Consider the following 12,535-nt stretch of genomic DNA (forward strand, 5'->3'; position numbering starts at 1 on the left):
ACAATAATAAATCAAGTGTATGAAAATACAATAATAACTCTGATTGTATATAAAAATACAAAGTAACTCGTGTGGGAGATTCTCTAACCGAAAACCATTACTATGAGCTATGTGATGATACAGCATCTAGCCCAAGCTACCAGAACTATCCTATACTTTACCGGGGTATAGGACCTACTAACTAAGTGGATCTACTAGCCTATGCTAAAAAGCAATAAGGAATCATCTAAAAAGTATGACCCTTTCTACCCACCTTGGCTACATGGTTTATAGGGGCTGTGAGTTGTCTGAACTCTCCCCCATTTCGATGTTCAATACTACTCCCAAAATATAACTAGCTCATTTTAAAAACATAAATCTTTCTTTGTTTTGAAATTTTTACTCAAAAATATTTCTCTTAAAAGCGATGGGACTCAAACTGCTCAAAACTCTTTTGGAAATCTTAGTTTCCTCTCATCTTTAATGTAAAAATATTTAATATTTACTCTTGGGAATACTTAGTTCCCATATATCATTTTAAAGAAAATGAACTCAGCTTTACTCTTCCTCAACCTAGTGCTCAAGTCTTTAAAACAAGTTTTAAAACAATTTGTAAAAAGACTTCTTAAAACATGGTTCATGCCGAATTATGGACGTGAACGACTCAATTCAAGGTTTTCCATAATCATGCATAGAACTCAATACTTAGAGCTCAACAACTCCAGAACTCAAGAAGTCAATAATACTACTCATCTCAAGAATGCTCAACTCGAAGGGTTCATGCGGAATTATGGGCATGAACTACTAAACTCAAGGACTAAATGATACTTCTCATCTCAAGAAGGCTCGACTCATAGGGTTCATGCGGAATTATAGGCATGAACTACTCAACTCAAGGACCTTCATGGGTAACATGTAGTAGTCCCATGATTAGGAATAAAATGCCAAAATGATTAGGAACTCAATACTCAAGACTTAGAACTTGAAGATACTACTCCTCTCAAAGAAAATCAAGTGATGGAGTTCACGCGGTATTATGGGCATGAACGACTTGACTCAGGGATCTCAATGATAATGTAGACTCATGAATACATTCTCCTCCTTCTCATACTCACTTACTCGAGTCTTGAAAAAATTTAAAAGTTATTGTAGAAGACTTCTCGAAAAGACTCAAATAGACTTTCTTAAACTTTACTCAAATCGATAGTAAATCTCGAAGGATTCACAATTTAACTCAAAGACTTTGTTGAACTCTACTTTTAACTCTTCCTTGAACTTGAATTATGAGGTCAAGGATCATGACTTGATATATAGGATTTCTTGATGATTGGATGAAGGTTGGATAGTAAAAATCACTAAGAGAGAGAAGACATGTTTTGAAAGATCAAATACAGAACGAAGGATGGAGGCGGAAAGGACCTGACGTCCCTGGTGCAGCATTGGTGCAACGCGCCAGCCCTCAGTTGACTGAGGCTGGTCTGGGGCGCACTGCAGGCACAGGGCACCAGCCCCTCAGGCGCAAGAGGGGCGCGCCGCCCCAGCCCCGCAGGCGCCAGCCCATTAAGAGAGTACAACTCGATTTTAGCTCAAATGCACGATTCACATAAATATAAGTGAATTTTCTTGAACTCAACACTTAACTCACTCCCATGCTTCTCTCAAGCCCCTATGGAGTCTCATGACTTCCTCAAGATTTTGCTAAGAGAAACTCATCAATAAAGAACTGACTTTGCTTTTATGAGGGGTAGATTTTGCTAAGAGCAACGAATCCGACGAACTTTTCTTCGATATTTTGCTAAGATTTTGCTAAGAGCAACGAATCCGACGAACTTTTCTTCAATTTTTTTCTAGCCCTACCTCGTCTAAACTTGAATAATTTACTTCAAACTCTTTTTGATCCTTAAACTCAACCTAATTATAGCGAATTCTACACCAAAAACCCACCAGGAACAACACTTATTCACAACTCTCACCTCAAGAACTTCATTATAAAAAATGAAGCACAAAACTTCAAGAACTCAACAAGATTATCAATATATTCAATCTCATGGGTGAAATTCATAAATAAAAAAAAAACTCATGATTGGCGTGCGGGTGAACAAACTCAACACTATGGAAGCTTACATGCCTCTTAGGATAAAATCCTTGGCGAAATCCCTCAAAGAATCGCAGGAATCTTGACGAACGCCTTGAACCTTTCCTCTTTTCTCCTCTTTTCTCTTCTTTTCTCTTCTTGAACTCCTCTAAAAACCCTAAGCGTATTTTAGGAATAACTAAAACTGATTCCAATCAATTTAAACTCCTAAAGCCTTACTAGAAACGTTTAAATCCGATTGGGTAACGAAAGGATCAAAATACCTCTCATATTTTCGGGTAACTTTCCTTAATTGGATAGCCCGACTTCAAATGGGCATATCTCCCTCATACAAGCTCGAAAAGTAGCAAACTCAGTGGTGTTGGAAAGAGGATTCCAAGACATTTCATTTGATATCTTATGGATCTCCTAACTCATCTTGTACTGAAAGTTATGGTCATTTGAAGTTGACCCAAAACGTAAAAGAACTAAAGAATGACTTGAATGAATTCTCTTTAATTCTTTTTAGAACTCAAGGTGCTATATATAGTGCACTGACCTTAACACTTAAGAAATTTTATATTCCTTGGTAAAATCCTACTCACAACAAAGAAGGGTTCGAGTCTTAGTTCAAAAAATTTCCGGAGTGTTACACATACTTTGCGCTACATCGGTTTATGATGTAGATTCAGGCACTTGGCATCCAGATCACGCTTAGATCGATCCTCGGTTCGACTCTTCAGTTGTGAGTCCTCATACTTCGAGGACAATAGACATGCTTTCAATCTTAGTCTTTACTTCAGTTTTCAGTTTTGTTAGAGTTAGCTGGGAGCATGTCCCAATAACTCAACTCAGTTAGAGGCTATTCAGACGTAATAGTAGATTCAGCTTGAGTTGCTAAGTGGTTGTTTCAGTTATCACTAAACTCCTATTATTTTGCATATATTCAGACTAGTTGGGTTTTCCCCATTTTCAGATATCCACTGTTTTTACCTTCCGCATAGTACATGTTTTACTCAATTATTTCATATATGCTCTATATATGCCAGACTCAGGGTTAGCTTGGGGTCACTTGTGATCCTAGGTCCCGTATTACGTCTAGGAGATAGCCTCGGGACGTGACACCTTGACTTTTTCACTTTACTTTATTGTTGATAGGTTTAATATGAGAAAATTGAAAATAGTGAAACCGCATTTTAAATATAAATTGTGTTTATCTGCCAAGCCCCACTTTAAATATATAGTTTTCTAACACTCACAAATCAGTGAAGCAGTGGCTTTCATAAGTCCTACGGTTACATATATTGAGATCGATTTGCAGTGTTTTTTTTAAGACAGTGGGTTTTTAGGGTGGTTATAAACCTATGTTAGTTATTTTATCAAATTCTGAATACATTCATATTATGACAGTTGTAACCTCCGTAATTTTTTACAAACAATTAGCATTTCGTTCTTTATACAATTAGATAACAATTAATATGAATTTTATAATTAATAACTCAAACTTGTACATTCATATATAAGAAACAAATAGTTTATTCAATACATCTATAATAAAAAAAAATGTATTTTAAGGATGGCAAGAGGGTGTTTGGACTAGCTTAAAAATTTGTCAATTATATTTTTAAGTCAGTTTTTGACTTTTGGAAATGTTTAACAAATATTAAAAAAATAACTTAAAATAAGTCAAAAATGACTTAAAATTTAGGAAATGTTTGGCAAGGTTAAAAATAATTTAAAATAAATTTAAAATGACTTAAAATAGGTTTAAAAAGATAAATGTAGGTCTCCCCTTACTTTTTATTTTTTGACTTAAAAGTCATTTAAGTTTGACTTTGTTTTATTTAAAAAACTATTTTTTTTAAAGTCAATCCAAACGGGCTCTAAATTTCTTGAAACACTTGAATGGAAAAATATGTAACTCATGTACCGTCAAAATTGGAGTCAGAATATATTTTATGGATTGTAAATCTCTTAAAACACTTGAATGGAAAAAAAAAGTCACTCATGTACCGTAAAATTGGAGTCAATTTTAAGGATTGTAAATTTCTTAAAACACTTGAATTGAAAAAAAAAAATGTAAGTCAGGTACCGTCCAAATTGGAGTCAAAATATATTTTAAGGATTGTAAATTCCTAGAAACGCTTGAATGGAAAAAAATGTAACTCATGTACCGTCAAAATTGAAGTCAAAATGTATTTTAAGGATTGTAGATTTATTGAAACACTTGAATAGAAAAAATGTAACTCATGTACCGTCAAAATTGGAGTCAAAATGTATTTTACGGATTGTAAATCTCTTGAGATACTTAAATGGAAAAAAATGTAACTCATGTACCGTCAAAATTGGAGTCAAAATATATTTTAAGGATTGTAAATCTTTTGACACACTTGAATGGAAAAAATGTAACTCATGTACCGTCGAAATTGGAGTCAAGATGTATTTTAAAGATTGTAAATCTCTTTAAAAAGTTACATAATATGCAATTCATTTATCGCCTATAAATTACGCGACTTTCTTCTTAATGTTTCTCAAGCTTATGCACTCAAACCACCTTTGTTTCCCTTAAGTTTTGTAACAACAAACAATATGATTATACGCCAACAAGATACTGAAACAATGATGACAGAAAAAACTTTCAAAATGAAAATGGCAAATCTTGTCAAGAAATCACATAAACATTCATTTGTAACACGAGAACATGTTGTCATTCTTGCTTATTCCCCAAATGGCAAACAATTTTTTTTATGATTCCTCTAAAAATTCTCATAAAATAGATAGGTCTCTAATTCAAAAAGTGAAGAAGGTTGTTGTTGCTAAAAGATGATGTGAAGGCTAGGTCATTGAGTCATTGGAGAAGAGTTTATCAAATTTTGTTTTATTTAATTTTGATTTGTCGGGTAAGTCCATTTGTTTCGATATGTAAGTCTTTTTATGGGTAGATTGTTGTCCTTTAATTTGTAGTCATTTTATGATGTATTTTCTCTTCTCTCTTAGGGTATTTTAATAAAATGAACTCTTCTCTATTAAAGATTGTGACTTAAATTCATGAAAATAGTTTGATCATTTATTGATGATATCATTTTTTAAAATAATTGAGCTTCTTAATTGTGTGAAAACTCTATGAAGTGACAGATTCACTATTGCTTTAAAAAGAAATAAAAAGAAAATCATTTACAAAGAATTTACAAGGTTAAAAGTTCTATTTTTCATGGTATAGTTAAAAAGTGGTTAATTCGCATCAGGTTTTCTTCACCCACTTCTAAGGATGTTCACGAAAAATTGTAAATTATCAAACTTAAATTAAAATCTAATAAAAAATATCATTTTATTAGTTTGATTTGGATTTTAATTTTGAAATCCAATAATATTTAGTTTAATCGTGATTTAAGTAAGTAGTAATAAAAAAAAATGAACCAAATCACCTATATAAATACAAAATTAAAGATTATAATTGCATATATATATATATATATATATATAAACATTTGTAGTATTTAATCTTTTTGTAATCTTGGGCAACTTATATTTTTTTTAGTTTTAATTAGTGTGTATAACTATCTTGTTTCTTATATTATTCTTAAGAGTTTAAACTATAATGAGCCTGTCACTACAACAAATGCATGTGATATTTAGCTATAAAATTATTAGGGACGATACAAAATTTGTTACTGATTATTCACATTTTGTGACAAAAATCAAATTTATCAGCTGAATTCATGAACAATACATTTTAGTGATGAAACATATAATTTTGTGGCAAAGTTTTGTCCACTAAAATTTTCCTCCAAAAAATATTTTGGCGCCATTTACTAAGTATCATTAGTGACGAATTTTAAGTTATTAATGACATATTATTTTATCGCTCATAATGTATTCAATTTGTGAAAAACTGTTATTTGTTTTAAAGTTAGTTACAATTTTGAGCACGAAAAGATTGTCACAAAAAAAAATAAATTGTTGCAATAGTGACAAATTAGAGTTTGTAGTAAAATGTTACAAGTTTTAACCACAAAATTTCATATTTAAATGTGACTTTAATTTTCGTCGCTAATAATATAAATAATTAATGACGATCATTTTACTGTCTCTAATCAACTTGTGATTTAGTGACAAGAAAATTTGTCACAAAACATGCAATGTTTAAATAGTGACGAATTTAAATTTGTAGCTGTAGAATTTAACTATTTGCTACAAAAAATAATTCATACCTAAATATAAAATATACTTTTTTCGCTACGCTTGTATTTCTATCTAAGAATAGAATAAGCACACAACAGACTATCAAAATGTGAGCTTCAACTGTGTTTTTTCCCTCGTACTTAGCTATTTGGCTTATTGGTTAAAGCCTGGTATTTCATGTGCATGGTCTTGGGATCAAATTTTAGCAACATCATTTTTTTTTATTTCTTTATCCATTCGGCCCATTTACTAATTTGTAGCTTTTTAGTAGGTCCCAGTTCAATCCTTTCCTTCTTTTATGTGTTCTCGTTAATTAAAATGTATGTCTCATCATTTATTTAATTTAGTGTTGATTAAAAAGAGACATTTCGTTATTATGTAAATATATTTAGTATTCATATTTTTGGTATTCCATCTTCTTTCTACATAATTTTTTAAAAACATTTCGTTGAAATTGTTTTGTTTTATATAATTAAAAAATACTATTATTATTATTATTATTATACTAATAATAATAATAACCTTATTTACAGGAATAAATCCTTTCAGGATAGAACGATTCTATTCACCAGTGTATTGGTGTCAGTGAGTCACTCAACAGGAGCAAAGTACACGAATATTTAATTGTGCAGAAGAAGAAGAAGAAGTTCAGAATTTTCGTTGTTTAAAATGAGAGAAAATTCCTCTACATATAGACAACAAAGGGTAGTGTGAATAAGTGTTTATTGCGTCTTATTGGAAAGGTCACAACTCTTTGGAAAAGTCACAATTTGTCATAAAAGTCACAACTTTTCATAAAAATCGCAACTCTTCATAAAAGTTACAACTCTTCGTAAAAGTCACATTTTTTCATAAAAGTCATCATTTTTCATAAAAGTCACAACTTTTCATGAAAGAAAAAACTAATTTTGGAAATAAATAAATTGAAAGGAAATCATAATTTGTGGTGACGTCACGTAGGCGGGCCTAGGTTCTCTTTTATATATATGTGATTATAAAAGATATAAAAGAAATTCTTTTGTTGACTCTGTGAATTCTTTTAGTGTCCCCTAACTGAGATCGAGGGAGTAACATATAATATTTGAAATTTACGTAAAAAGTATTATGTGAAACAATAATTAAGAACTTAAATATCTAAAAAAATTATACTAAATATAAATTTGAATGACTCTTCAAATTATATCCGTATCACACACACTTACACACACATAGGGGTGTTCACGGGTTGGTTTGGATCGGTTATTGGTCAAAATCAAAACCAAACCAACTTAATCGGTTTTAAATTATCAAAACCAAACCAAACCAAATATAATATACATTTATCGATTTGGTGATTATCGGTTTCGGTTTGGTTTGGTTTGGCTATTCGGTTATTAACCATATACAAAAATAAAAGAAACAATTCATTTAAAATGTGAAAAAAGTGACAACAATCCATTCAAAACGAAAAATAGTTAGAATGACTTAAATTACTGAACTTTTGATCACTAAATTTACTATCAATAAAGATTTAAAATTCACTATATTGGCCTAGAAGGAAGAGACAATAACATTTTCAGTCCCACAAAGAATTGTCATAGACACTCATATACATTAAATCAATAAGATAAATGTTTCTTCTTGGGCATTTTTGCTTTCAATAAGTAAATTATAAAGAAATTTTAATGAAAATATGTATAAGATCTTTAAAATTGTTTATAAAAATAATATATTAAGTATGTATATTAATAAAATATATGTATATAATTCATCGATTTGGTTCGATTATTTCTTCGGCTTTTTTTTAATAAAACCATAACCAAACCAAATACTATCGATTTTCAAAAATCTAAAACCAAACCAAACCAAACCCAAATAAAATCAGTTTTATTTTATCGGTTTGGTTTGATTTTTCGGTTTGGATCGGTTTTTATCCAAACCATGAACACCCCTACACACATATATATTAAAAACATAAATATCAAATAATTTCCCCCAAATCCTCTGTTCCCTCTCTCAAAAGTCAAAAACCCCTCCTCTATCCTTGCATAAGATGGAGTGTTACCGTAGTCTCTCTTCCCACCTCTGTATCTTTAACAATCCATCAGGTTCTTTTTCTCTCTGCAAAACTTCATGCATTTTCCGTGCAAACCAGTGAAGATGCTTGTATAAGCAAGAAGAACTATGGAAATGAAAGACACAAAAGAGCTTTTAGAAAAACAATATTAGGAGACATTCGGTAAAAAGGATCAGATCTACCCTAAAACTACGGATTCTTCTCAAAATTATTGGGAGTGTTCGATATGTGCTATCAATGAAAGGTTTATTTCATAGGTATCAGATGCAGGCACAAATAAGATTGACTAAAAATAAAAGGAAGTTTGTGCAAAGGTAAAGATATGTGGTAGTGAATCTACTATTGCCTGCTACTAATTTATTTATTTTTAGTTTCTTATTTCTATTTTGTAAAACAGATGAGGTTAAAGACCCCGCTGATGAAGTATGCAAACAAAATCTTGTAAAGGTAAATATTGTATGTTTTACTTTAAATTTCCTGGAGAGGTATTTTAAGGGTACTACATGATACATTTTTTTTATATGCTTTATCTTTATGTGTTTGTGAAAATAATATTGTTTGTATTATTCTTGTATGTGATTCAATTAAGAGGCGGATTCAGAATTTATGTTTTATGGGTTCAATCTTAAAACTCTTATCATTGAACCCATATATTTTTGAAGTTATGAGTTCATATATACTATTTATTGTAATTACGTAAATTTTACATATAAGCTTATGTTATGTATGGAAAGCATTGGATTTATCTTAATCTAGTAGCGACATGCTACACCTGTCTCTGGTCCAAATACTACGGGAAAGGACATAATTATATAACAAGCAGTAAAATTGTAAACAATTTCTCGAGTTTTCCCCCTTTTTTTGGTCAAAGCATACTTCTCTCTAATGTCATGTAATCATATACTACCTTCAAAAAACTGTTCGAGCTTTTCCTGGGAGTATGGTGTGGGTTACTTCAGCGCCGTAGCGCCTGGTATTCGAACATTGGCTCAAGGTGTGTTACTGCAATGTGTTTCAATTACTCGAGAATACTTCTCATTAAAATCAAGAAAGTTTATCATGTCAACTCTAGAAATAAAGGTTTATTGGATAAGTATTACAAGAAATAGAGATATATTCAGAAACAACAACTTAGCTCTTGTCTCAAGTTTCAAAAAAAAAACAACTTAGCTCTTGTCTTTTTCAATTGTTCCCCCTCCAGTATATTGAATATCTGGTGCTCATATGCTTACTCTTCTTGTTGGATTTTGATCAGGAAATATGTTTAAGGGAAAAGGCTAAGCGTAGTTGGAATACTCTTAACAAATAATTATCTAAATTTGTTGTGATTTATCAGCAAACATTTAATATCTTTCACAATTGCAGATGAAACGAATACATCAAGAACCCTGAAATGATGGATGGTCTTGAAGACTCACATAACCAAACATCAAGAGTGAATCAGTGGAGAGACATTAAGGACTTGAGTATGTTTTTGGTAATAACAGGACATTAACAAGGAATATATGGTGTGCTTGAGCTCTACTTTTAATTACATCTCACAACATATAAGTAAGAAATTCCTATATTCAGAAACTGACGAGCATAATATTTCTGGATATAGAAAGGGTGTGCTTGGCTGATTTGCTTGTCATTTTTCTACTGATTTCACCTAGTCGACAATGATAAAGTTCACGTTATACCTCCAATGTGTTCTGTTTAATTCATTATCCTAAAGTTCTATATTGCATAACTTGGGGCACAAATGAAGTAAGAGTAAAAATTACAAAATGCTAACTTCTAATAATTAACTTGTTTGGCATGAACTTGGTTGGAAATTTGTGCCTAATGAAGGTAGGTGCCAAACAACAGAATTCTTCAATTAGTATTTTTGATTAGTATTACTGATATAGCTTCAGTAACGAAAAGAATACTCCATAGTATACCTATTTGTTGTGTGATCTCTATCTAAAAATGTGGAGCCTGCGCATATCGTTGCTCTATTATTTACTTCCACAAAATAAAACTAAAAGAAGATCTCACTTGTGAAATTATATTAGCTATGTTATTGCATGTCACTAGAGGAAGTTGGTTGTTTGGAGTGTCTCCCTTTGGAGGAAGGAAATGTCTTATCTCTCAGTTTCTTTCCAAGTCTTTGTTGTCTACTTCTGCCTCTTTTGATAGTAGATGTACCGTCGTAATCAAACGTATCTTTGAGATGAGGTTGAGTACAGTCTTCTTCATTGTTCAAGTTAGAGTCGGTGAGCTCCATGTGACTGTGACTCTGTTCAGCAGCGTCATCATCTGATTGCAGCTTCTGTTTTTCACCATGTGTAGCATGAAATCATCCGGAGAAGAGTCTGGTTATTATTGTTATCAAATGCTTTCTTACTGTAAGTTTGTGCATTTTCTTCCTCATTGTTCAACTTTGATTTGGTAAGTACCACGCCACTGTTTTTTTCTGATTGTAGTATATGTTGTTCACCTTGAGAAGTAAAATCATATCTTCTGTCAACTCATCTATCAGTGGCCCTCCTTCTTGGATTTTAGCTTCAGCACAAACATTTTTGGAGACACTTAAATGAATGTTGACGTTATCCTCTCTTTTTCCCATGCGGTTCCTCATCATATTAGTTGTTTGGTCAGTATAGGCAGGGGCTTTTTTTCCTCTTTGTTTCTGGCACTTTTTTCTCAATTTGCTTCTACCACTATTGGGAGAAATACCATATCGGTTAATTACTTCCTAAGGTAAGATTGTGCATGTACATTTTCTTCGTCTACATCTGATGTGATAAGCCTATTTTTCCTATGACTTTGTCCAGTGGTTTCCTCATCAGATTGTATGTTTTTCTCATCTTCATATGTTATAGTATATCTTCATTCAGCTCAACATATAATTGGATACCTTTTTGGTTTTTGATCTCTGTAGGCAAGATTTTAGAAACTTCCTGGTCAGATAGAATGTTCTCTCCTCTACATCATCATAATGTTCTTGATCTTCATTTATCTTGCTGGCTTGTTGATCAACATCCTTAGAGTTGGCCTCATTCAGAATGGCATTGTCTTGTTGTGCATAGTCTACAGTGTCATCCTTCAACCTGTTATTACGTCTTTGTTCATATTCAATATGTTGGTTTATGCTCGTTTCTTCTGCTGGAGTAGCTCTCTCAGGATTTTTCCTTTTGGAGTTTTTGTTGGCAGTTTCTATTGGCATAGGAGGTTTGAAAGTGACCTCGCCTTTCTTTTTAGGCAATTTTTCTCTTTCTTATTTTTCTTCTTCTTTTTGCCGATTCTAGCAGTCACAGTAGATTTCTCATCTTCTTTTTTTTGTGCTGTCACTTATATACTCTGATGAAGAGTTACTTGATTCTGCTTCAATATTGTTCCCACTTGCATTTTGTTTCTCAATGTGCTCCTCATCCTTTTCATTATTAGTTTCCTCCTTATAGCTTCCCACTTTTAATAATATATGATAGCTTCCCACTTTTAATAATATATGATGAATTCATAATATGATGATGTATGTAATCAAATCTTATATTTTTTTCTATTACACAGGTTGAGGAAGTCAAGATTAGCTGCCCAAGTAATGCATCTACAATGGTATTTTGAGAAGCAACCTCTAATTTATTGTCTTAGTTTTGTTAATGTTTAGTATATCTCTCTTAGACTTTTAAGTTGGATAAATTTTACCTAATATTATTTATATCATCTCATTAATGTCATTTGTATTGTTCTTAATTATTATATGAAAGTGTAACTTTTTTTAGTTATCTTGCTCCTTTAGTATATTGTTGTTTTTACTTTATATAATTGCTCACTATAAAATAAAATACTTTAAGGTATTTAGTATTATTTAATAATTGTAAATTTCTTATAAATTTTTCAACTAATGGAGACCTAGTTAACTACAATTGTAAATAGTATCGTTACGAATAAATGCAATTAGATGCTTGAGATGAGTGACAAAATATTTTATTCTAAAAAATATAACTTTGGTGATGATTACATTATATTTTTTAAGATAATTATATTTTCATCATAAAAGTATGACATTTAGAGACAAGAATGATCTTTGTCCCAAAGTTGCCTATTTATTACCTACAAATTAACTTTGTTTTTTATGACAATTTTCATTGTCGCTAATTATGACATTTTTAGGGACAATTTTGTTTTGTCGGTAAAAGCATATGTTTAATGACGATATGATCGTTTTCAACTACAAAATTATAAAAATATAAAATTGTCTCTAATTTATATATTTA

The 12,535-nt window shown here is 31.4% G+C and overlaps 1 long non-coding RNA gene across 1 annotated transcript; it reads left to right on the forward strand.

Moving 5' to 3' along the window:
- The first annotated feature begins 8,207 nt into the window (after nucleotides 1-8,207).
- Nucleotides 8,208-10,878, forward strand: LOC125855302 (uncharacterized). The gene is made up of 3 exons (XR_007445473.1): nucleotides 8,208-8,605; nucleotides 8,689-8,738; nucleotides 9,657-10,878. It is a non-coding gene; the product is annotated as an uncharacterized LOC125855302 (long non-coding RNA).
- Nucleotides 10,879-12,535: the final 1,657 nt, after the last annotated feature.

This window comes from Solanum stenotomum, chromosome 2, assembly GCF_019186545.1.
Source record: "Solanum stenotomum isolate F172 chromosome 2, ASM1918654v1, whole genome shotgun sequence".
Classification (NCBI taxonomy): domain Eukaryota; kingdom Viridiplantae; phylum Streptophyta; class Magnoliopsida; order Solanales; family Solanaceae; genus Solanum; species Solanum stenotomum.